The sequence below is a fragment of the Marmota monax genome, unplaced genomic scaffold (genome assembly GCF_021218885.2).
Source record: "Marmota monax isolate L192 unplaced genomic scaffold, Marmota_monax_Labrador192_F-V1.1 WCK01_AAM20220418_F8-fsc00419, whole genome shotgun sequence".
Lineage (NCBI taxonomy): Eukaryota > Metazoa > Chordata > Mammalia > Rodentia > Sciuridae > Marmota > Marmota monax.
Window position 1 is genome coordinate 43,045 of NW_026692021.1, and position 26,984 is coordinate 70,028.

Genomic DNA, 26,984 nt, shown 5'->3' on the forward strand with positions numbered 1-26,984 from the left:
ATTGATATATTTGTAGTTCAGGATTTTGATTTCTAAGTGGCTGGATTACTTTGTTAACATAAATTTGACACATAGTTGGGCTGTTAGCTGTCCCTTGAGGTAGTACATTCCATTCATATCTCTGATCAGGACCTTCATGATTTACTGCAGGGATAGTAAATGCAAAACGTAGACTATCCTCAGTATGAATTGGAATTGAAAAAAAAAAAACAATCTTTAATATCTATAGCTAAAACATACCAGCTTTTTAGCAAAGCAGACAATTGGGGAATCCCTGACTGAGCAGGTCTCATCATAACCATCTCATTGTTAATGGCTCTTAAATCTTGCAATAATCTCCATTTACCAGATTTCTTTTTAATGACAAAAAATGGGAGTATTATGGGAAGATATGGAAGGTTGTATATGTCCCTCCACTAATTGTTGTTTGACCACATCATGGGCTGCTTGTATCTTTTCTTTAGTCAGGGGCCACTGAGGAACTCATACAGGTCTTTCTGATTTCCAAGTAATTTTTATTGTCTCAGTGACCCCTTCTGAAAACCAAATCCATGTCTATTTATTTATTCCTTGATCTATTTGAATTGGTACTGTTATACCTTGTTCTTGTTCTCCTAATCTTTTTTTCTTTCCTAAAACCTTGTCTAGCCCTAATAGTGGGCGCATTTGGATTGATGTTATTCGTTAATGTCAAACCTAATTGATCTAGTACACCTTGTCCCCATAAATTTATAGGAAGATGATCCAATACGTATGGCTGTAGAGTTCCTTCACATCCTTCAGGATCTTTCCAATTGAATACCATTAACTTCTATGGGGATTAGTTGCTACTCCTAGGCCTCGAAGCATTTCAGTGGCTTGTTGTAATGGCCAATGTTTTGGCCATTCTTGACGAGAGATGATGCTAAGGCCTGCACCTGTATCAAATAGCCCATTAGATTCATGTCCTTGAATATTTAGTTTTAGCATGGGGCGAGAATCTAAATTTAAAGACAGCATAGCCCAATCTACACCTGTGGAGTCTAATACCCTGGAACCTCTTTGTGCAGTAAGGCTGGAAAATTTATCATGCAGGTTGGGTATTATTAATTACTGTGCTATTCTATCTCCTGGTGAAATTACTGATATACCTCTTGGAGAACTAGCTATAATTTTTATTTCACCTTCATAATCAGGATTAATTACCCCAGGACTTATCATAAGTCCTTTTAGTGTAGAAAAACTGCATCCCAATAATAAGCCTACTGTTCCTTGGGGAAGAGGTCCTTTTACTCCTGTGGGAATGATTTGAACTTTCATCTCTGGAGTTAGTACTGCTCTGGTGGAGGCGTAGATGTCCAACCCTGCACTCCCTCTGATTTGTCTGATGAGGGATCTAATGGATAATGTGTCCTGTGAACTAAACCTGATGGTGTTGCTGGGTTCCTCCATTGCCCTGTATATTTGTGGTTGTGGGCCCCAGAGCATTGGGCCCCCTGTCCATTTTTTGGCAATGGAGCCCAATGATTTTCTCCATGATATCATGGTTAAACACCTGGTCCTTTTCCATTGTTTGATAATGGAGTACCCTCTATGGTGGTTTGAGAATGGCATTCATTAGCCCAATGTCTCCCTTTATGGCATCGTGGGCAAATACCCAGTATTCTACTCCTTTGATACCTAGCTTTGTTAAACCCTCCTCCTATGGGGCAACTCCTTTTAAAATGTTCTGTTTGTTCACAATTGTAGTATGTTTTCAGCTTGGCATCTAAAGCCTGTTTTACTGCAGCTGCCAAGACTTGCCCTTGTTCATTAATGTCTCTACATAATTTGATATATGTGTTTAAATCTCCATGTTTCCATGGTCTAATGGCCTCCTTGCACCATCTGTTTGCTTGCTCAAAGGCTACCTGTTTAATTAATGGCATTGCTTGTTCTGTATCCCCAAAAACTCTGGTAGCTGTTAGAATAAGCAGATCTACAAATTCAGCATAAGGTTCATTAGCTCCTTGTATTAGCTTAGATAATTCACCTTGTAAATCTCCATGTCCTTGTAAAGTCTTCCATGCCCTAACTGCATCTGCAGCAATTTGTGAATATATAGCAGGATTATATGCAATTTGTTGCAGCTGACCATCATAAGGTCCTTTTCCTAACAACATATCTAGATTTCTCTGAGGATAACCAGCTGCTGCATTTCACCTGGCTCTCTCCGTGCAAAATTCCTCATTGGCAACCTTCCATAACAGGTATTGTCCTCCATTTAGCACAGCTTTACACATACTAGTCCAATCTGCTGGCATCATATTCAAGTTTGTAATGGATTCGACCAAGCTTATAGTGAAGGGTGCTTGAGGACCATAGGTTGTTACAGCCTCTTTTAGCTGCTTCACTGTTTTGAAATCTAAAACATGGTGATTTTGCTGCCCTCCTGCCGCCTCAAATACAGGGCATGCTAATCTTTGAGATCCTGTCTCATGTTCCCATCTATCAACTACGGGGGTTGAGGGCCACTCAGCATATTTTGTCTCCATAGGCAGAGCTGTTGGTTGGACACTTACGCCATCTGGTGATAGAAAGGTGTTAGAAGCAGCCTCCTTTTGTAACTTTTCCCCGATCTCTTTTTCTGCTCTAAACTTTCTTCCCCTTTCTGACTATCTCGAGAGGCCTCCTCTTTTACCTGATCTCATATATCTTCCACCATAATCTGAACTGAAAGGTTTGGACTAGGCAAACAAAATTGTATCATCATCGACAATGGCAATGTGCCAACTGGCAGAGTTCCTGGGTTTTTCTTTTCGCTGTTCCTTAAATCTTCACCATGATGGTCCCATTGTGATATATTCAACAACTCCTCCTTAAAAAGCCATGGGCTACATTTTTGTATTGTATCAGCATATGCCCTGACTGTTTTTGGTTTTACTGGGGTGCCTCCTTCCTCTAACAATTTACTTAACATTCTTTCAGTTTGTTTTTTTGCTAATTTCTGACCCCATATTTCTGCTACAAGGATAACGCAACTCAAATAGATAACTCAAAACAAAACCGAAGCAAAACAAAACAAAAAAAGAACAAAAAATCGTATCAATTTTCCTATTTTTGTGAAATGTATATTCGTGGTCTATCTCTATCTCTTCCTCAGGGCTGAACAAATTCAAACCTTGAGCCAACCATTTTTCCCAGTTTGCCTGAGAAAGTTCTAGGGATAGGCAGCTTGAAACAAAAACAAACAAATCAAAAGAAGAACACATTGTTTTTTTGAAATGGTCACCCATTCTCTCGCCTTCCCTCAGGGATGAGCAATTTACCTTATCACTTACCCTCAGGCGTTCCCCATATGGGCCACCAAATGCCACAGTCTTGCTGGACAAGAATAACTGAGCCGCCACAAAGCCTTGTAGGTTCAAACAGCAACTACTTTATTTCAACTCTCACCGGCACTGAATGCACGCTTTTTCGCCAAGGCTACCCATTCGGCCCTTCCAGCAACCCCCCACACCTGAAATCCCTCCTCCGGCACTTCCCCAACCAATGGGAACTCTCCAGGAATCCCTATGAGAACTCCAAAGTTGCGCGAGAACTCCAAAGTAGCAGGCGCCCAAGGCAGCATGAGCCGACCCATTGCCCAACAGTAAAGGTCAAATATAAAATACAATCAATCCAGCATCACAGCAATTATATATAGCTTAACTCAAATCCTCATCTCAATGGTTTGCTGGTGTCACCTTTCAAACATTCCCTCTGGCAAATGCCAGGCATCATTCTGACCAGCCGTGGCTCTCAACACTTAACTCATATGTAGTTGTGAGATTAAGGAAATTAATACAAAAAAAGACATTTAACAGTGCCAGCCACTGAGTAAGCCCTCAGGTAATATTATTTTTATTTCCATAGCCCATCACAGGCCTAGTCTTCAACCTTCAGTTATTTAGCAAACATTTATTGAGCACCTACCCTGGGCCTGGCCAGTGCTAGGGAAGAACACACCCTGGTGGAACATCTGGTATGGCCAATGACACATTTGTTAAAATACCTTTGATGGAGAGATGTGCTAGATCAGTGGGAGGATTTCATACTGGCCCTGACCTGGCCTGAGCCTGGGAAGGCTGCCCCATGGCTGATGTTAGAGCTGAGCAGTTCTCAGCCAGATCAAGTAGGGATGCTTGGGATAGGTAATGAGTATGAGTTAACAAGTGGGAGAGGCAGAGAGAAGCATAAACAACTCTGGAGAAGGTTGGCAATAAAGAACAGGGGAAATAGCAGCTGAGAGCTCAAAGTAAAAATCCAGGAAGAATTTTTTTTAGTTGTTGTTGTTCTTTTTAAAAAAAAAAAAAAAAAAAAAAGATCCAGGGACATGTTTAAATGCTGACAGGAAGGATTAGGTAGAAAGGAAGAGGGTGAAGACACAGGCCAGCCTGGGCAGATATATCATGCAGAGAAGGAATAAGAGTGCAGGAGGCAGGAGGGAGGGAGCCCCAGCCAGGCAGGGCCACTCCTGGTGGAGAAGGCCTTTCCTGCTCAGATAGGAGGGTCGGGTGTCAGGCACAGGTGCATAAGAGTTTCACATGGAAGGATTTGCAGCTATTCATTTCATCAGAGCTAAATGTGGCCAAGAATCCCTGGCATTTGTCATAGTTCAGTGAGGCAGGTGGTTACATGTGCTCTCCCCTGGCGGAGGAGAAGTTCAGAGCTCCCAGGGCACATGTGGTGCTGCAGTGAGTTCTCTCCATCTCAGGCACCATTCATGCAAGGGAAACGACAGCACAGCTGTGAGCTGGCCCATTACTGCCCTAAGTTGAGGGGCATCTCTCAGCCAATCATGGGAATTCCCATGCCTCAGTCATTAGGACTGAAGCAGACTTGCTTGCTCGCTAGGATGGCAGCTGCCCTTGTGAGTGGTACAAAGACCCACAGATTTTCCTGGTGCCATCTGTTTTTCTTTTGTATGTGGAGAAACTGAGGCCCAGAAGGGCAGAGGACTAGTTAGAAATAGTTATCCACATAGGTGACAAATATATGAAATGCTTTTTAAAATGCAGATGTTTGTCCATCTGCACAGTGCTACGTTTTCCCCAGGTAGGGAGTGGGGGGCAGCTAAGACTTTAGTAACCAGGACACCTCTTCCTCTCACCTCTTGTCTCTTTCAGTTGCTCATCCTATGCTTTGGCAGTGATGAACCCGTCACACAATTTCACCCCTCCCTGTCCTGAGACACAATGTTTCTAAGGTTTGGAATATTCTTTTGGGGGGGATGTGTGTTACGGACTGAATTGTATCTCCTTAAAACTCCTATGTTGAAGCCCCAATATCTTAGAAGGTGACTGTATTTAGAGATGGAACCTTTAAAGACATGGTTAAGGTTAAATGAAGTCACAAGGGTGGGACCCTATTCCTACACTTTGGTGGAAAGGCCACTCAAGGACAACCCAGGAAGGTGGCTGTCTGCAAGCCTGAGACAGACAACATGGAAACCATGCCTGTGGACACCTTGAACTTCTAGTCTCTGTAACTAGGAGGAAATGAATTCCTGATGTTTAGGCTACCCAGTCTGTAGGATTTTTTTGTGAAAGCCCTGGCAAATAAAGACTAGGACAGTCTTTATTTTTTTTCCTCCTAATACAAAAATAATCATTTCTTATAATTTAAACAAAAGCAAAAGCTCCCTTACCAATCTCCTCTCTCCTTCCCCCAGGGGATGCCCTGGTCAAGAGTGTGGTAGCATCTTTGAAGTTCCCCTTTTCTACCTTTCTTTTATGTATATATGCATTTGTATTAGTATGTGGATATGAGATCTGCCCATTTGTATTTTTTTCACTTAATAATATCTGAGGGATTTTTTAATGTCAGTACAAAAAGGTCTTTCTCACTGTGTATATAAAATATTCTATACAGTGTTTAAGAGTGTGACTATATCACAGTTTACTTTAACATATTGAGGGGTTATTTCCAAGTATTCCCTTTGGTGAACAACCATGTGAGATCACATTTATGCATGGATATATTCCTAGAATTGAAATAGCTGAGTAAATAAGCATTTTAAGTTTTAGCTTATTTTATTTAACTTGATGATAGATAAAACAATGACGTGATTTACAAAGCATAAGAAGATAAAAAGTGAAAGGGAGGACCCCTGCCAGCTGGCACCCCAGTCACGCCTTTCTTGTGACCTCTCTCAGAGGCTTGTTTCTTTTTCAAATGCCAATACAATCACAAATGAGTGTACAGTCCCTTTTCTTTCTCTCTTCTACAGGACAGTATGCACTACATATATTATTCTGCAACTTGATTTTTTTTCACTTAACATTATAGCTTGAGGGTCTTCTACCCCTCAGCATATCAAGAATATTTTCATATTTTTTTAAAAAATAAAGTTTCACAAGTATCCTTTTGTTCAGATATATCATAATCTATTTAACTGAATTCCTATTAAGACTCATTTAGGTTGTTTTAAATTTCATGATGCTTTAATCAAGACTGCCATCAAAAGCCTATGGTTTATCTATCTTAGATTTTGGACACATTGCCCCAATACTTTTCTCTTGACTCCTTTATCTGCCTGAAAAATTGTTTTCATCTTTAAATAACCATCAAATATCACCTCTAGAAGCTTCCTTCCCTCACAGTCCTTTCTCTTTGCGTTGCATTTTCTGCACGTGGTTGCATTAACCCACAGCATTATCATTTGCTGCTGGCCATACCTGTTTTTCTCATTGGACCATGAGCTCCTGGAGGCAGAGATTGTGTCTTAGTCATCTTTGTGTTACTAGTGCCTAGCACAGGTTTGGCATACAGTAGGTGCCTAATAAACAACATGTGAGAGGCAAACGGGGAGTGGGCTGAAAGATAGTCATTCTTATGTGCTCTGGGCCACTTGTATGATGTCTGAGGGACATGTGACAAAGAGGCATGATTCATGATCCCAGTTCTTTCTGATTTCATTGAGAACTTTATGTGGTGGTTCCAGCCATGCCATGCAGCAGACTGACTAGAAGCACTTCTTGGAGCTGTCCCCAAAGAATGTCTGGTGCTTATTGTTCCAATTTAACATTTAATAAGACACAGGCTTCTGACATCATTGCCCACGTTGCTCAAAGTATCAATGTCAATTAACCAAGAGAGGGAGTTCATTTTCAATGAGCTGGCCTTACCTCAGTTTCCTGATAGGAGTTGTTGATCATGGCTATGAGCATGTTGAGCAGCACTACCACCATGGTGATGTTATAAACGCCATAGAGAATGTAGCCGATGTTCTCGATGAATTTGTGGTCATATTTCAGCACCACCGAGACCACTTCAGATAAGCCAAATATGGACCAAAATAAGGTTTTAAAACTTTCTTCAACCCTACAAGGAAACAGACAGTCCTTTTATGAGGTCCGTGTGGGCTTACACTTTAATAATGCTGTCCTTGCCCAGACTTTAGTGGTCCCCCTGGAGTGGGGATGGGGCTGGTTGGTAGGGTATATGTTCTGAAATAATGAGATCTTCAGATTTCTAAGAAAACTTGGAAATTCCGAGTATTATAAATGGCAATTTCTTTTCCATTCAATCTATTAATTGGGACTCCTGACTGAGGTATTATTTTTTATCTTGCTGTAATTAATTAAACATCTAAAATTAAACACCAGGGCTAATGTTTGCTCAAAAGCATTATTAGCCTTGGAAAACACCCTGTTCCTTCAGTAGACTCTGAAGCATCTTGTCTCAGTCTACACAGCCCCAGGTGAAGGGGAGCGAGGGCTGTGACCTGGGGAGGTGGGCAGTGTCCACAGATGGAGCTAGTTTCCTTGGGGCCTGGCATTCACTGGGCACTTGGCTTAGAACAGCTCACATCAGCTTCATGGCCACCTGTGTGGTAGGCTCATTTTTACCTCCATTGCACATACTTGAGGCTAGCTGCATATATTAAGTCTTCTAAACTAGGATGGAATTATTAGAAATGAAAGTTAGGAGTCCACATTTTTAAAATCCATCAAGTAACTGCACAAATCTCCCCCTGTGGTGCATTCAGGTGGATGCTACACATGCTTTGACAGAAATTTAGATAAGATCTGGCTTTTAGAATATTGTTCTTGGACTCTTTTGAGACTCTGAAGTTACTGAAATACAGTTATTTTAAGCCTAAAACCCAAACACATTTCACCGGCCATATTTATGGCTATGCCCATGTATTGGATTTATGACCTCAAACACATCAGAAATCTGGATTTTGCCTTGGTGGTCTGGAACATGCCAAAGTAGATGATACCATCCGAATGGCTAAATCAGTTCTTTAATTGTGCACCCAAATTTTTGTTACAATTATGAGAAAGAAAAAACTGTTTTTCACTTTAAAATTTCAGGTTTTTAACACTCCACCCATAAAAAGCCAGAATTAACTAGATCTCAAAGAGAAAAAAATCACTGTATCTCAAGGATTGATATTTATTTGACAAGATGTATAAAAATACTAGTACTTTTCACTTGAGCTAAAAATCCACTCTTGATTTGCATGAATTTACAGCTCTCCTGAGTGTGTGTGTGTGTGTCTGTGTGTGTGTGTGTGTCTGTGTCTGTGTGTGTGTGTGTGTGTGTAAGCCTAGCCAGCTGTTTGGCTTGTTTCCTATGAATCCAGGAGTCTGAAAAACTGGTAGGTGAAGTTGGGTTTGTGTTGTCAGTGTTCGTTTTTGATTTCTTTCAAGGCTCTGATTTTGGAACAATTAAGTCATTTCAGTGTTGGCAGGGAGAAATTCGGTTATGGGTTTTGAAGTAATGACCAGGTCTCTAAGCCTGTCTGCAGAGATCATAAAGCTGTTCTGAGATGTGGAAAAGTAGTTTCTTTATGTGAGAAGCAGTATCTGCTTTGTGGGAAACAATGCCACACACTGTGTGGCAAGACTCACTACAGTGTTGTCTCCTATTGCAAAATAATCTTTCAGTTATCCTTCTAGTAGAAGAGAACAGTGCAGCCAGTGTCCAAAACCACTGGATGAACTCCGAATCCCAAAATGGGAGGGGATAGCAGGGATGTGGTCTCTCTGATGGTTGTTCCCTTCAGGGGAAAACCAGAGGGCACCCTTCTGAGAGGGGGTTGGCCAAGCAGGTGCTGGCTTAGAACTCTGTACTTACCATGAACAATGTAAAAAAATGGCTAATACTTTTGACAGAGAGATATTTTACCCAAATTCATTTTCCTTTTCTTACCTTGGAACACCCCACAAACTTTGGCTGACACTAAGGAAGCAAGGAATTATAGAACGTATCCATGGAAAACCTTCTGAATTTTGATTAGGTAAAATGGGCCTGGTTTCAGCATGTATTTTTTTCTCGTTTGCTTCTCACCATGAATTTTGCCACTGAGGACCAATTTACCCCTGGCTCCTAACGTAGGCATTCTGTGTCAATAATCAGAAGGAGGCAGAGCTGGCCCATTAAGCAGTGTGTGTTGTGGTAAAGGAATACTTACAAATATCTCAGCCTATGCATCAGCCCCTCCTCTGCCTGGTCCTCCAGCAGAGGACATACCTAGCTTGGAACAATAATCAATTTCTATTTGTTGTCTGTTTTACAGCCAGACTTTGTGCTCTGTATCTATTTCATTTCTATTCTGTTGTTTAGAGATTAACCTCTGGACATGGACTTGACCATGATCTTTAGGAGACTCCAACTATAAGGGGCTCAGACTCATGGGGACATGAGCAATAACCAGCTGCAGCGGCTGGCCAGAATGAACTCTTAGCCAAACTATGCATTTCTAAAAATGTCTTCCATGTTCTGAAAGGATTGTGTCTATGACCCTTGTTTCCTCCTTTTTATGAGGAAAAAAAAGAGTTGAGGTAACAAAATCCTTCTTTAAAGAAAAGGTGGGTGTATTGGCTTGAGTCACCCAGGACAGCTAGATTCATCATTTGGGTCTCTTGGGTCTTTCACTTGTACCTATCCCTCTTGACATGACCACATAAAATTAACTTATCTATATCAAAAACATAATAAGAAAAATATAAGGCAAAAAACTAAGTGAGGAAAAAAATCTGTATTTGCAAACATGAGGCAATGTATGATGTCATTCTTACATAAAGAGCTCTTATAAGAACCAATATGAAAATGATAGACATAATTGTAGAAAGCAAAGGGAAGAAAAACTTTAGTGACAAGAGCTTTACAATTAATGTGACATGCCATGCTGGTGTCATTTTCTAGTTTTAATATGTGGCTGGAAATAAATGAAACTTGGCCGCACTATGCTGAATGGGAAAAGATTTGTGTTATCTTGACCTGGAGACCTACAAATATATATTTTCAGAGAGAAGGTTGGTCCTGTAAATAAGCTCATAATACATTACTGATCCCAAGGGCTCAGGCCCTAGTATCCTGTGAGGTTAGTATGCTCTCTGAGTTAGGTATTAATCATCATCCATAATTTTCAGGGGCAATGGAACATAGGGCATGGGACAGAAGGCTCATCACTGGGGAGGTCTGGGGCTGGCAAAGGAAGAAAGTGCCTTGGCATGGGCTTAACTGATATTTATCATGAAACCACCCTTTTCATGAACTAGTAGGTTTCAAGGCTAAAATTGAGGCTTTTTACTGACAGGGATGGAAGCCACTTCCTCCAACCCATGCTGGCTGTAGAGTCACAGATCTCTTCAACTGTGTCAATCACAAGTGTTTTCACAGAGATAGTTGGGGGAGTATAAAAGGCAAAGGTGCAAAGCTGGATTCAAATCTCGGCAACATCATGCACTAACTGTGTGAGTTTGGGTATGTTACAATTAAGCCTATTTAAGTCTCCATTTACTCATCTATGAAATGGGCATAATGACACCTTATTATTCAGTTCCTGTGAAGATGAAATGAGAAATATATGTAAAATATATAATAATAGCCCAATAAATGATAGCTACTATTTTGATTCATTTGTTTATTTTCTGAATTCTAATTGTGTAGTAGGTTATAAAGATATAGTCATGTCCAGAACACATGTGTTTGTCCTTTTGTAGGTCCCAGTTGAAAAAAAAGCCCAATAAGGTGAGAGAATGCTGTGACACCACAAGCACGTTGCTCTGCTTGCCTCTGCCTTCCCCAGTCACACATATAACCCATCAACTCCTTAGGTGCTTTCAACCCAGGCAGACCTGAATGAAGTTAATAATTCAGCTACTTATTTACTTTTCTGAACAAACCTCATTTTCTTTCCTATCTGCAAATATCATCACAAAACCTTGATTTCATGCAAATTCTCCTTCTGATTTCTCCAGCCCATGCTGTTTTTTTTTTTTTTTTTTTTTTGGCTCTTGGCTGGCAGTGGAAGGGACTGAAGTTTAGTCAATAGGCCACCCTGGCATAAGAAGTACTCCTAATGAAGAAAGAGAGAAAAGTGCCCTTGAGTGATGTTGAATAGAACATAATTCACCCTTCTCTGACTGGGCAGGGGTGTGTATGTGTGGGAAGGTTGGGGCTGATTTGTCATGCAGAAAGCAGGGAAAAGGTAATCAGTTCTCTACCAGATCTGTCTTGCCTGGATAATGAGACTTTAATAACAAGTTTCCTGAAGAGGCAGTTGTGTATGGGCCTCAGAGAACAAACTGATCAACAAGGTGAGGGTTTAGGGTGATGGTTATGAAAATTGCTGCTTCTTCAGAATTCCAGGACTCCCTCCCCCACTCCCCACCCAGCAGTTCAGTTCAGTAGCCTACCCAAATCTGCACATAGCAGGCTAAAATTAAGCAGGAGGATCAGACCTCAAAAGGCTGTTTCTTCAGTTCAGAAGATAATAGCTGCTGCTGCGCTAGAGCTCTGTCACAGGGGAAACAATGCCTGCCTGCCATCCGAGCTGGGCTGATGGAGGAAGGTGTCTGGAGTGAGAAGAGACCTTATTGGAGGGCTGTGTTTCCCCAGTGGCCAGACCCAGAGACCAAATGAGAAAGGCTTGAGGAAGGTCAGTAGAGATGGCCAAATGCCCAAGGAAGACTGCACCTCATCCCTGTCACCCTCTGAACCAACTTCTCATTCTACCTTCAGTCCTGGATAAGTAGTTTGATTTGGACAGTCCAGAAGGAGAGGAGTCTGGCCACAAAAGCAATGCCAAAGCAGCCTGGATTCATTTATATTGAGGACCAAGCTATGATCACAGTAGTTTGGGAGCTCTTTGGGGGCAGAGGCTAAGCCTTCTTGGTATCTGAGACTACATACACAGGCTGACACCCAGGAGGCACTTAGTAAATTCAATGTCTATTGCATGAGTGGATAAATGGATCTCTGATGCACATTTTGACTTCCTTTTCTCTGATTCTAGTTTCATGGCTGATGAATGGGTCAGTATGTGGGTCAGTATGCCTGGCAAACCTGGGTTTGACTAAGTTTTTGGCCAAATAACGTACCTGCTCTATGTCTCTTTTTCTCTGGAGATAAAATAGAAAAATAATAACATCTGTTTTGTAGGATTGTTTGTAAGGATTAAATGAATTAATAGGATGCTTGTGAGTTGCATAAAATACTGTCTGGTACTTACCAATGGCACAATAAATTTTATTAGTAGTAGTACTACTAGTTTTTTAAATTCTCTCTCTCTCTCTCTCTCTCTCTCTCTCTCTCTCTCTCTCTCTCTCTCTCTCAATTGGAATAAGCTTTAGGATATGACTGAAATCCTCTGACACCCACAGTTAACTCTCAGAAGAATCCTTTATGAGTAGAAATCAGATCCTGCACTTCCCTTCTTAGCTTCCATATGGCCAACAACCAAAGCCAATAACCTGGCTGAACTCTTTAATGCCATAGGAAATCTGGCTCCTGCCACTTTCTGGAGCCCTTATGGGCAGTTTAGTTTCCTGTGGAATGACAGTTTAAATCTTTCCATCCTAGACTGAATTTTAGTTAAAAAAAATAAAAGAAAGGTAGGAATTTCTTCTTTGTCAGGCTGCATCTGAGAATAACATGGAGGATGTGGGGAAGCATCTAGGAACGTGCCAAGAAGACATCATCCAAAGAAGCATGTTTTTTATGTATCCTTAGGTCTCTTTCCTCAAAGCTTTGTAGCTTTTCAGCCTGTTTCAGAGGCTCAAAGGTACCAGGCTTTTCAAATCCATGTCATGAATAAACAATAAGAGAGCAAATAAGTGAGCACTATATGATAGGAGAATGTCTGTAGTAACAGACTTTATTAATATCTTATAAAAATCTACAATTTTACTGTTTATTAGAAAGTTATACAAAGATAAGAATTTATATTACATCTAAACCACTTTGTTTTGGACACATTAACATCATTTCCACTTACCAAGCCTCTCTGGGTCTGACCATGTGGTGTCTTTCAAGTCTATGCATTTTTCTGTGCTAGTTGCTCTGCATAGAATGGCCTCAATAAGCTCTTGTGCCCTCAGACACCTTTATTAAATTTGTAAGATGAAAGATGGAGGTAAGTTTCACAATTTAATAGAGTATGATGTAAAACTGGCCTGCAGAGCTTCCGAATCAGGGTGCCCATGTTTCTACAGTGATCTAGGAACCTGGGACAAGTCTGTCCTCTGTGAGAACCAGTAGGCTGATGCCCTTCCATGTTCCCCACCTCTGAACACTTTCATCATGCTCCACACGAAGACAATGGCAGTGAGCCAGGTCCTCCATATACCACAGGGTGACTTATCCCTGGTTTCTATTAATAGGGCCTTGGTTTGGGGGTGTTTTCCAACAAAACCCAGCCTTGGCTGCCCCAGCAGGACACCCCTGTGTGGCCATATCCTTGCACTCTACCTCTCCTGCCCACATGGCCATTCCCTTAGTGCAGCAGGACATCCTCTTTCACGTGGCTCCCTGTCACAGCCTTCTGGGGCCCATGGCAGAGATCCTCTGGAGCTGTTCTTCTTTCAGATTTCTTTCTTGCAGACCATTTCTTCTATTTGTTATCATGCTTCTTTCTTGCGATTATGTGATAAACACCTGTCTTTCCTAACAACTGCAACTGTCATGATGAAAGGGGCCTTGGCTGTTCTAACCACCACATCCCCATCATCAAGCTAGCACCAGGTTTGAGCTTCCCCTTCTAACCTCTCCTTCACACAGTTGCAACAGCATTCTTTCTGAAGGCAGCTTTGAGTGTATCTGCCTGTTTTTAAAAAGGCCTTAGTGGAGACTGTAACACCTAATGAGGACTATCTCTCCATAATCTGGCTCCTTCTGGACTCCGATTTAGTCTTCTGCCATCCCCCGAACACTTGCCTACCTGTGGTTCCCCCAAAATGCCATGCACAGGCTGGAATGCCTTCTAGTCATCCTCCAAAATCCTCCCTAAGGCGACCCCTTCCATGAAGCCATTCCTGGCACTGCCAGGTGGAGTTCAGCAACTCCTCTGGTGTGTTGCAGTGGTCACAGGGTGTTACAGCTGCTACTTTCCTCCTCTCCAGTCTTCACTTGTCTATAAGTTCCCAGGGGCATAAAGAATCTCATTTTTTTGGAGGGGGAGGACTGAACTCAGGGGCACTCCACCACTGAGCATCATCCCCATCCCTATTTGCTATTTTTATTTAGAGACAGGGTCTCACTGAGTTGCTTATGCCTTGCTTTTGTTGAGGCTGGATTTGAATTCTTGATCCTCTTGTCTTAGCCTCTTAAACTGCTGGGATTACCATGCCTGAAAGTAATCTCTTAATCTTCATGACTCCAGGACCCAACCCAGAACTTGGCATAGAATGGCTGCTACCTAAATGTTCCTAAATGAATGAACTCACTTTGGAGTAGAGCACTTGTTTCACATAAAGGAGAATCAAAGGCTGCAGTTATAGCTCAGGTATGTAGAATCATCAAATTCTCGCCAATAATCAAAATCTGGATTCAGTATCCTATTCTTTAGAATTTAGAAGCACAGGAAAATGACCCAACCTTTGAAGAGACTAGGCCTCTGCCTCAAAAGCACAGGGGTATGGGATTCCCACTCTTGTTAATTTCAGTTCAGAAGGTGGAGGATGGTCTTGAATCATAAAGATCTGGGCTGGGATCCTCTTTCTGGCTCTGTGATCTTAGTTAAGTCCAGGTCTCTCTGAGCCTTGGCTTCCTGTAGTGGTATCTGTCATTCCATAGCACAAATGAAATAAGAGGGAAGATACATACATGTGTTTGTCATAACATGTTGTTCAGCACATGATGCTGATTCTTCTTCCTGCTTCTCACTGCCTCTACCAGGAGCTTTGATTTCAGCTCTGAGCCAGGAGTATGTGAAGCTCAGCCTCCAGAGTTGGACAGTTGGTGGCAAGTAGAACAGGCCTAGGATGGGGAAGGTGTATGAGGGCAGGGTCTTCACAATTCTCTCCCTTAGCCCCACACTCTCCAGGATCACTGGAAGGAGAAGCTGGCTTGCCTGTGACCTGGATAGGTGAGGCAGGGCTGGATCAGTGCTTTCTTCTTCTGGTGGCCATATTAATCCCTTCCTTTTACAGTGTGGAAATTTTCCATAACTGTCATGGAAAATAGAAGCTTCTAATTTTGCCTAGCACTGCTGAAACTCCTTTCATTAAAATAATTCCTGGGGAGACAGAACAATCTTAAGAGAGGTATTATTTTTGATTAGAAAAGTGTCAGCCCAGCTCTGCTAGGAAGCTGACTCCACAACAGTCTATAGAAAAGGTTGTCTGGGATCATCTTTTGAGGGATGGAGCCCACATTAATCTGCAATCAGAGTTAAATAAGAGAGGCCAAGTTCACTCACAGGGGAGAGCAGGGGCCTAACATGTTCTATTGGAGAATCTTCCACTTCCCTGCTCTGGGTCACTTTATTGCCCCTAACCGCTCCTATTTTCCATGTATTTGTCTAGTTAAGTGTGATATAACAACTTTCTGTCAAATGGTGGAATACATATACGACAATGGTCACATATGGCCTAGATGTGTGGTAGGCTATGTGGTCTAGGTTTGTGTAAGGGCATTATATATTTGTAGAATGATAAAACTGCTTAATGTTACAGTTGTCAGAATGTAACTTTGTAAAGCCATGCGTGACTGTAGAAGGAGAGCATTTTTTTCTATGTATTCTCTCCCAGCTGTATTTCACCTATGAGCTAAGGACTTTTTGTTTCTCTTTCTCTATACACTAACAGTTCTGGGACTCCAAGGTTTCCATACAATCTCTAAACAGAAATTCCTTGCTTTATGGAATATCTACATTTCACCAAAGTTGCCTACAAAACCTCCAAAAAGCAAATCCTATTTCTCTATTCACTTCCATGATATAAGCATAATTTATATCCCCAAGAAGAACAAAATTCCTAACAATCTGAACTGAGAACTTAAAAAAAAAAAAACTTTTCTATTTCTTCAATACATCTTGGAAAACTTTGATTTTGTACTCTGAGAGCATAAAACTGGTCTGGACACCTTGTCTTCCTCCCCTTTGGTTATTCTCAGTTTGTAATAGAAGTGGCTTGGAGATAATGAGCTGCCAGCAGGTGTGCTATCTGTCATGTTCAGACAGGCTTCAGCTCACAGAGCAGGGACCCTTGCATCCAAGTTCACCAACCAGCAACCTTTGCATCCACATTTCTACTCCTTCCCTTCAGGCCAGCCTCTGTCAGGGAAGTGGCCATGAAAAGCAACCCAGACCTTTGGGAGAATCTTGGGTCTGAAGTAGAAGGAGGATGAGAAATTGAGAACCGCTTATAGGATCTGACTTGAGGGCTTGCTACTGCTTGATCTGGCTATCTACTCAATGCCTTGTGCTTAAAAATGTGTGTTTGCATGACCTGAAATCCTGTCAGTATGATGCTTGCTTAGGTTAATGAGCTTCTGGCTTCTGAGATGCACAGAACTGACAGTGGCTTCCATATCCTCAACTGTGCAGTGATGAAGTCAGATCAGACCCATCTTTCTTATCCTGTGATCCAATACTACCTGTGCAGAACCCTGCAGAGCTTTTGTTAATGTAGATTTCTTGGCCCCACCCTAGAACTATTATAATTAGATGCTAAGAGGTGTCCCAAATTTTGCTCCTTCTTCCCTAGGTGATTCTGGTGTGTTGAAGACCACTGACCTCATTAAGGGTGTTCATGTTGTGTTTTTATTCACATTTTTGGTGAAACATTTCAATCCATCCATTTTCTTCTACCTGCTTTAGTGAGGTCTGCTGGTGAAGGCAATGGGCATTTGAGGGTGGGGAGGAAGTTTTGTGACTTAGGAGCAGGAACCCACTGGGAGTTACTGCAGGGCTTGGTCGAGGGCAGGAGGTTGGAGTTGATAGAAAAAAATTTATTTTCCTTATCTTTCCTTTTGTCTTAAACTATATGCTTTACCCTCTACCTTTGGGACAGAACTGCATCTTGGTAAGTCTCTGGTAGAACTGGCTTTTGTGAACTGGCCTGGGACCACACTCCTAGGGCCAGCGAGGCTTTCCTGAGACAACTCTCTCTAGATTTCTAATAGCTGCCTTAAAAATTTTTTCTTTAAATTATTTATTTATTTTTCTTTAAAAATGTTTTTACTAGTGCATGATAGCTACACATAATATTGTGGGTTCATGTTGACACAATCACACATGCATAGAATATAATTTGTTCCATTTCAGTCCCCAGTACCTCTTCCATCCCTCCCTTTCTCCCCTACCCCTGCTCTACCTCTTCTACTCCACTGGTCTTCTGGCCTTCCTCTCATCTATTTATTATTTTTACATATGGGTGCCTCTCTGTGGTACATTCGCACATGCACACAGCACAATTTGGTTGACTTCATTTCATAGTTCCTCCCATTTCCCATCCCTATCCCTTCCAACTCAACCCTGCTCCTCTACTCCACTCTATTGATCTACCTCCCATTTTTGAAGTGGCCCCCAAAATCCCACCTCCTTATTTTGCTCTTGCTTCTGCATATGAGAGAAAACATTCAGTCCTGACTTTCTGAGTCTGGCTTATTTCACTTAGCACGATATTCTCCAGTTCTATTCATTTACCAGCAAATGCCATAATTTCATTCTTCTTTATGGCTGAGTAAAACTCCATTGTGTATATGTACCACATTTTCCTTATTCATTCATCTGTTTATGTGCACCTGGCTGGTCCTAAAACTTGGCTATTGTGAATTGAGCTGCTGTAAACACCGTATCACTACAATATGCTGATTTTAGTTCTTCTGGATAAATATCAAGGAGTAGGATAGCTGGGTCATATGGTAGTTCCATTCCCAGCCTTTTGAAGAATTTCTAGACCAAACAGCTGCCTCTATTTAAAAAAAAAAAAAAAAAAACATTTTTTAGTTGTAGTTGGACATGATACCTTTATTTTATTTACTTATTTTTATGTGGTGCTGAGGATCGAACCCAGTGCCTCACTTGTGCTAAGAGAGCGCTCTACCTCCGAGCCACAACCTCAGCCCTCAAACAGCTGCCTTTTAAAGTGGACTCTTGAATAGCATTTAGGAATCCAATTTTCCCTTGAACATGGCCAGAACAGAGATGGGGGGCAGGTGGATCATTTCAAAGTGAAGGTGAGGGGATTCCCGCAGTGTATTCCAACCCACATTTTCCTTCTGTAGGATTGAGTCTTCTGAATCTACAGAAACAGATGAGAAGAGCTCTGTCTTACCCTACAAACTCAAAGTTCCACAGGGTAGGCAGGTCTGGGTGGAGACCATGGGATGGTTTGCTCTGGAGTAGGCACACATCTGAGTGGGGTCTTCATCATCAGCATAGCTGCATTTAGCATAGCTTTGAGTTCCTTAAGGTATGAGTCTTATTTATTCTCAAATGGATTTTTATTATCAAAGAAGATCTCTAGGAGGGTGACATACTCCAGAGAGAGTCAAAAGGTAAAAGATGACATTTACAAAAATCAATTTTTCCTCTCTCTACCTCAATGCTCTATTGACTTTTCCTGTTCAATTGAATCCTATTTACTGCCACACATCCCATTTCAGGAACTTCCAAGGCAATGACTATCCTGTCTCTTTTTTTTATTGTACTTTCTGTTCCATGCTTGTACATATCCCCATCCGAAAAGGCTTGGGGTCCTCTTTGCCTGGGTCCCTCTAGTCTGGAAAGTCTCAATTACATTCTGAGCACGAGGGACTCAACTGATTTTACCCTTTCTCCTGATTTTACTTTTCTCCATAACTTCCTGAGCCAGAGAGCCCAGGCCACCTCTCCTTACTTTCTCTATAGATAGCTAGGTTACATCTGGTTGAAAATTATGGCCAGATCAGTCCTACTCTAGGTCATGGCCTTTTTCATGGTCCTGTAAGGGGAGAGAATAAAGGTTGCACAGATCAGCCAGGACAGCAGAGATGGGACAGAAGCCTAGGTTACCAGATGCCCAGTCTATTATTTACTTGGCTGCCTTTAACCTGGCTGCGTTTTCCCTATTTATTCTCTCATTCTTGCTCATTTAGCATTTAGTGGGCAAATATTCTATGCAAGGCACTGTGCTGGACTGAAAATGGGAGTGACATCAGGGCCTGACCACAGAAGGCAAGACCTTTTGTTCCTAGGCTGACAACTTCTTCATGTCCAAAAACAATGCATCTCATGTCAAGGGGATGCATTTAGCTCTTTTCTAGCACATTTAGAGCATATTTGCTTGTGGGGACTTCAAGCTTATTCCCTTCCTGAAACAATTAACTGCTGAGTATTGGAGTGATATAAAGCAGTCCCCCTAAATCAATAATGTGCTTAGCCTGAGCTGGTGGAGAGTTTGTCAAGTAGGCCATTACCCAGAGAGGTGTCTATAGTGCCAAATCTGTACCCAGGTGTCTCTGCTGTTTGTCTTTCATCCCATATTTGCCCCCATCTTCATTATCATAAGCACCATTTATTAAAGATTTATGATAAGTCAAACCATGTAAGTTTCCCATTTATTCTAATCCTGTATGGATGGATCTCTTAATATGTTTTATCCTTCCAGAATTAGGAAAACTGGGGCCAAGCACTTGCCCAAGGCCACATAGCGAGTGAGAGGCAGAGTGCAGACTGAAACCCAGTCTTTCTGTCTTTTCTGGTGCTAAGGCTGCCACACAACCTGGGCCACCTTCAGGGACATTTATCACCACTGGACATGGCACCAATTCTCTGTGGACACAGTTACTTCTTTTTTGCCACAGAGAGTAACAGCCTTTGAGGTTCAGCACTGAGGGCCACCCAGCAGGCAGGGCAGCATAATCCCTAGTTCTGAGCTGAGCAGCCTGACAGCCACTGCACTTGGTTCTTAGACACAAGTATCTTCCCTTGATGGTTATTTCTCCAGAAGCAGGGTAAGCTGAGGCCCTGATGTAAGGTGGGAATTGCTCAGGGTGCCTGCATGGTTAAGGCTTAGGGGCCGTCTTCAATTACTGGAAAACTTAAACACCAGACCGCTTAGGGTTTCTTAGGGGTAAGTGTCAGAAAGTCTCCTTTTAAGATTCTGGTAGGAGGTTGATGAAGGCAAGGAGAAGTTCTGGAACTGCATGGGTCTGGAGAAGGACTCAGGCTGGAAACTCTCTGTGTTTATCCACTTTACATAAACTGCCACATCTATCCATGTAGGTATTTACAAAGAAGGGGGAAAGTCCTATCTTCATTTTACAGATGAGTACATAAGGGCTTAGATAAATCAAGTGATTTGGCTAAAAGTCATTAGCCAGTAAATTCCTTTGTCAGAGTATACATCTAGCCCTGCCACATCCTTTCAGTAGACCCTGCTCAGACCCTGAGCACAAGAGAGTCAATTGATTTGCCGCTTTCTCCTGATCTTGCGCATTCCCCATCTCTTGCTCTCTCTACAGATATTTGGGTCACATTTGGTTGAAAATTATGGCCAGAGAAGTCCTACTCTAGGTCATGGCCTTTTTCATGGCCCTGTGGGTTCATACAGGTTCCGTGTAAGGAGAGGGAAGAAGGGTTACACAGATGAGCCAGGGCAGAAGAGTTGGGATAGAAGCCCATGTCACCAGATACCCCACCAGCCTGGTATTCCCCACAGAGAGGAGGAGTTTTGAATTTTTGTAGTCAGAGAGTCAGTGAGCTCTGTCTCTACCTCCATGGTGTGTGGGTGCCATTGTGTTGTTTTGTCTGCTTGGCTGGCTGGAACCCCTCAGAAACAATCTCCGAATCCTGATATCAGTGCCTTACTTATCACCCAGGCCACATGCCTCCTGGCTACCTGGCCTGGGCCTCCTCTCTGGCTGCAGGGGCATATGATGCTGTAGGACTTGCTCGGTGCCCATGCATGGGCAGTGGTATGCCCAGCCAGGTGGGAAGAACTGCTGACCCAGGCCAACTTGCAGACCTACTTCCCATGCTATGTGACATGGCTTCACTATGGCCGCCCTTAAAGTGTAGGTGAGTTCATGAATCTGACTCATGAGAGATAGCAGATGGTAAAGATCTGACTATTAAGTTCCCTTTCTCATCCTGATGTGATGCTCCCTTCTCTGTACACAGCAAGTACTGAAAACGCTTGTTAAATGACTGAATGAACTCCTAACCACAAGTTTAGAGAAGTCTCAAGTACAAACAAATGAATTCTCACAGGGACCAGGAATCTTCAAGATTTGGCTGAAAAAATATTCTTGGGTTTTGTTCCCTCAGTAGTCTCCCTGGCAGGGTCTATCATGCCCAGGTTATGTATTCTGGCAGATAATGGCTTAGGGCAGCAACCTATATTTGCCTTCCCTATACCTTGCTTCATGTATTGCCCATGCAGTGAGACCTTGACCTTGTCCTTGCTTACCCTCCACCCATATTTCACTTTCCTTTCCCCTTCAGTATTATTTTCCTCAGATTACAACTCACTTCCTTTAATAAAGTGCTGGCATGCAATTTTTGCCCAGGGTTCTCTTTTCTAGGCAACACAGGCAATATGATGATGATGATGCTAATGATAATAATTATAACAATAATATCAATTCCTCCCATTTATATGTTATGGGCTAAACTATACGTGCCTTGACCTGACAAACTCTATTTACCCTGAGACTCCAATTCATATAAGAAATGCTTCTTCTATGAGAAAACCTGCCTCTGCCACCTCCCATTAAGCACAACCTGTTTGAAAAGGCATGGTGGTATAAAAATGTTTATGTTATTTTTATTTAATGTATTATGCTCTCTTTTTAATTTCCATTTTTCTTGGGCAATGTACTATACCCTGTACTGGGTCATTTTGACCCACTTCCTATATTCCTATGGTTTTTGACTTACTGGTAGCTTGTGGTTTTTAGCTATAAACATATAATTTTATATATATACTTGCTGCGAGGGATTGAGGGTTGCAAAGGCAACTTGCTTGCTGTCCTTTCTACCCCCCAGTGAATAATGTCCCATGTCTTGCTCCAAGACTAACTTGGTGATTTATTTCAAATGTGCCAAGATATATTCTATATGTGTGAGTTATATCATCTCACAAAATCCTCACACTATCCCTACAAAGCAGGCATAATTATTATGTCCATTTTAAAGATGAGGAAATGAAGGCTCAAAGGAGTTAAGGAAGGTGCTTATGCTGCACAGCGTATAAGTGGCAAAGTAAGGATTTAACCCAGCTCTTTTGTTCTTCCAACTTCAGAACTTGAACTCTAAGCCACCTTTGAATAAAGTTATCTTAAATCTCAAGAAATACCAAAGAAACCTGAATTTCTGTAAGAAACTACTTGCAAGAGACTCCCAAGGATTCCCAGGAAAGCCAGAGAGAGCCTCAGGTGAGAGCCCTGGGATACTCACGTTGTAAACACTGGGTTGTACTTTGCACCTCAGTAGTAAGAATACAGGTTGAACATCCCAATCATGAAGGCCACAAATACCATGATGAAAATGACCATGAATTTGAAGATATTTTTCATAGTTCTCCCCAGGGAGATCTGTAGGGGCCCAAAGCTCTCATTGGCTGGCAGGAAGTACACAATGAGAGAGAAGCTCAGCACAACTGCTATCGCATACAGCCCTTCGGATATGATCTGAGGGTCTGAAGGCCACCAATTGTCCCTGGCTAAAAGAAAATAATCTGGGTTACTGACTGGGGGGATAGGATCTGCTCTGGAAGAGAAACCAATTAGGCATCTTCAGGGGTCTCCAACCACATGACTTGCAATTCCTACCCTGCCCTAGATTAATCCAAATACAGAACACAAGGTACCTTCCTCTTGAAATGTGCTGGTCCACTGCCTAGAACACTTTCCTCACTTCAAGGTCTGATTCACTTCCAATCATCCTTTAAAGATCTGCTTAGGTGTCACCTCCTCCAGGTGTGTAACTCCCACAGGCTAGACAGGATCCCTATTCCCCGTCTGTTCCCATGGATGTCTGTACACACTCTGGTTCTGGTAGTTGCCACACTGCTTGCTATTCCATCACCCTTACCAGTGTTTACACTTGACACCCAGGTGCTATCCCACTCACTGGGGAAGCAGCATGAGGAGGTAACACAGGAGCACCTATGAGCAAGGGTTTGGAGACAGTCAACTAATTTTCTGGAGCCTCGTTCCCCTCATCTGTACATTAAAGATCCTACCAACTCAGTACTATGAGGAAGATGAAATGAAATCTGATATTCAGTGCTCAGCATGGCACCTGGCACATAGTGGGTGTTGATGAATGCTTGTTAAATAACCACAAGTTGGAACAAATGAGCTCACATAAGAACCAGGGTTAGAACTAGGAATGATCAGATCATGCCTGAGAAAATACTCTTGGGTTTTGTTTCCCAGGTGGTATGTGCCAAGAATGTTGCTTCCTGATTTAGCTAAGGCTCCCCCAAAGTGGTGACCAGTCAGGCATGTTAGCCATAACAGCTATCTGTTCTGGCTGGGTAAGAGGCTGGGACCAATCCTGAGCTGCAGAGACTCTGCTTGCAGTCACTGGTGACCACCAGGGCTTCAACTGCTTTCTGGACATTCTTGCAGCAGAGCAAACCTGCAAAGTGCTCCTCCTGCAGTTCTAATGCCATGAGGAGCAGTGTCCATCACAAATCAGCTGCCTACTATGTGTCAGGACATACAGCCATCCTCAAGTGAGGGCAGTACCTCTCTCCCAAGAGAAGTGTGTGGGGCTGTCTGTGGTCATCACAATGACTAGGTAGGAGTATTTCTGGGATGCTTAAAATACTGCAATGCCCCAGACAGTCCTGCACCATGGAAATTGTCCTGCTGAAGAAGCCAATAGTGGTCCTGTTGAGAAATGCTAAGTAAAACTTAAATTGAGAAACCTAAATAGCCCTTACACTTACATGAGCTGTAATTTTCACTACAGCCCTGTAGAGTAGATATAATTATTGCCATTTTTAAGATTGGATTTGGGGTATGGGGTACTTTTCAGAGCCTAGTAAGTGCAGTTAGCAAGGATATTGCATAGCAATTCTTGGCACCCCAAGGGAGATGGAAGAAGAAGAATTTTATTCTTCATTTTCAAAGCTAGATTCTGTTAAATAATTATAAAAATAGAGAGCAAGTAAGAAACCTTAAGTAAGGGAAGCAGGGCTACAAAGTTTCATGTAGCACATTCTAAATTACATTTGGAAATATAACAACATTATAGATATTATGTTATCATCAAGGCCATAACTCAAAAGTTCATGAAAGACAACGAAGGAGAACAAATTATGTGTTTTCCAATATATCTCTCACTCTCCATGGGTAAGTAACACATTTGAATAACATGAAATAGGATGTGACTTCTTCTATTAAACAGACACTAAAAAGGATTTTTTCCTGCCACCTATAATTTAGCATTTTCAACCTCAGCTATAACTATAAAAGCTACACCAATAATCTATTAAGATAGATTTAGCTGTTGTCAGATCCTAGTGACCAGGTCAGAACTTTTAGTGAAAAATATCCTGCCTGGAATGACCTGTAAGAGTTATAATGGGTGTAAAACAAGCAGCACTATGATTATTCAGACCTAGGTGTTTTCATCTAGGAGCCATTTCCATGAGGAAAATGGCTTTATCACAACCTGAAAATTTGGGGTCTGTCTATATGCAGCTGTAGAGCTTGGAGAGAACCATTGGTTTTCTGGCCACAAGGGGGCTCTGTTCTCCCATAACTGGAGCACAAGTGAACACTGAGAGATGCAGATGATTTCCAAGGGCATGGGGTGAACCACAAAAGCAAGGACAATAATGTGCTATGCTTTGCGTTGGGTGAGACTTAATACAATTCATAAAGAAATAGAAGTCACAAATGAACAATACTGCAGCCTGAATCGTGGCATTAAGAAACATCTCTCATCTTTCCTTGGTGAACCTGGAGCCACACGGAGGGGAAAATATACAAGCTTATTGTGTTTTAAGAAAGTCAGAATTTGCCAAATTCTGGTATGTGTGTGTCAGCCAGGTGGGTAGTCGAGGAGAGAGTAGATGATTTGTAATACTACAAGACTCTTCATTTCTCAATGGGGGGGGGGGTTACCTACCAAATTTGCACATAATACAATTTATGTTGATAGTAAAGAGCAAATCAACTTTTTAAGTGACAATCCTCTACAGATCATTATTGTACTGATCATGAAGATTCTGGAGAGGCAACAGCCATATGGCTTCATGTAACAGAGACATTCGACACTTAAACCCTTCAAGGTGTAGCAGCTGCCATTAAGGAAGACTTATTAAGCATTCAGCTATATTTTACTGGTGAAAATAAATAGCTGTTGTTCCTTCACTCTCTCATCTTTCTTTTTCACCATAGAAAGTACTGTGTTTGAACAAGAAAATGACCCAAGAGAATGTACTGATAAAACTATTATCATTTAGTGAAAATTTAGTATTTTCAGGGCATAGTGCTAAATTCTTCACAGTACTATTTAATCTTCAAAACAAACATTTTGACATAGGTTTTATTATTTCCGTTTTACATATGAGAAAATGGAAGCTCAGAATAGTTAAGTAAACACATGTTATAGGAAGCTACAGAACTAGAATTTGAATTCTGGTCTAATATTAAAGTCTGGGACAAAAGTACGAGGCTATTCACCTTGACTTTCAATTCATCTCAGGCCAGGATTCCCTGCTATACAAAGCAATCCTTTATTTCTGATTATAGTATTATCCCTGCTATGAAAACAACTTTCTGTTTTCAGCTATAAAATAGGAACAAACAAAACAGATCGCTTTTTTTTTAATTTTTTTATTGTGGGTTGTTCAAAACATTACAAATTTCTTGACATATCATATTCCACACTTTGATTCAAGTGGGTTATGAACTCCCACCTTCACCCCATACACAGATTGCAGAATCACATCAGTTACACATCCATTGATTTACATATTGCCATACTAGTGTCTGTTGTGCTCCACTGCCTTTCCCATCCTCCACCCTCCCCCCTCCCCACCTCTCCCCTCCCCTCCTCTCTCTCTACCCCCTCCACTGTATAACCCTGAGGGTCTTCTTCCATTACCATGCAATTTCCCTTCTCTCTCCCTTTCCCTCCCACCTCTCATCCCTGCTAAATGTTAATCTTCTTCTCCTGCTCTTCATCCCTACTCTGATCTTAGTTACTCTCCTTATATCAAAGAAGACATTTGGCATTTGTTTTTTAGGGATTGGCTAGCTTCACTTAGCATAATCTGCTCTAATGCCATCCATTTCCCTGTAAATTCTATGATTTTGTCATTTTTTAATGCAGAGTAAAACTCCATTGTGTATAAATGCCACAATTTTTTTTATCCATTCGTCTATTGAAGGGCATCTAGGTTGGTTCCACAGTCTTGTTATTGTGAATTGTGCTACTATGAACATCGATGTAGCAGTGTCCCTGTAGCATACTCTTTTTAGGTCTTTAGGGAATAGACCAAGAAGGGGAATAGCTGGGTCAAATGGTGGCTCCATTCCCAGCTTTCCAAGAAATCTCCATACTGCTTTCCAAATTGGCTGCACCAATTTGCAGTCCCACCAGCAATGTACAAGTGTACCCTTTTCCCCACATCCTCTCCAGCACTTGTTGTTATTTGATTTCATAATGGCTGCCAATCTTACTGGAGTGAGATGGTATCTTAGGGTGGTTTTGATTTGCATTTCTCTGACAGCTAGAGATGTTGAGCATTTTTTCATGTACTTGTTGATTGACTGTATGTCCTCCTCTGAGAAGTGCC

The 26,984-nt window shown here is 41.8% G+C and overlaps 1 pseudogene; it reads right to left on the minus strand.

The window, feature by feature from the left end:
• Positions 1-7,127: 7,127 nt before the first annotated feature.
• LOC124097448 (short transient receptor potential channel 7-like) overlaps positions 7,128-26,984 on the minus strand; it is a 162,284-nt pseudogene continuing 142,427 nt past the window's right edge.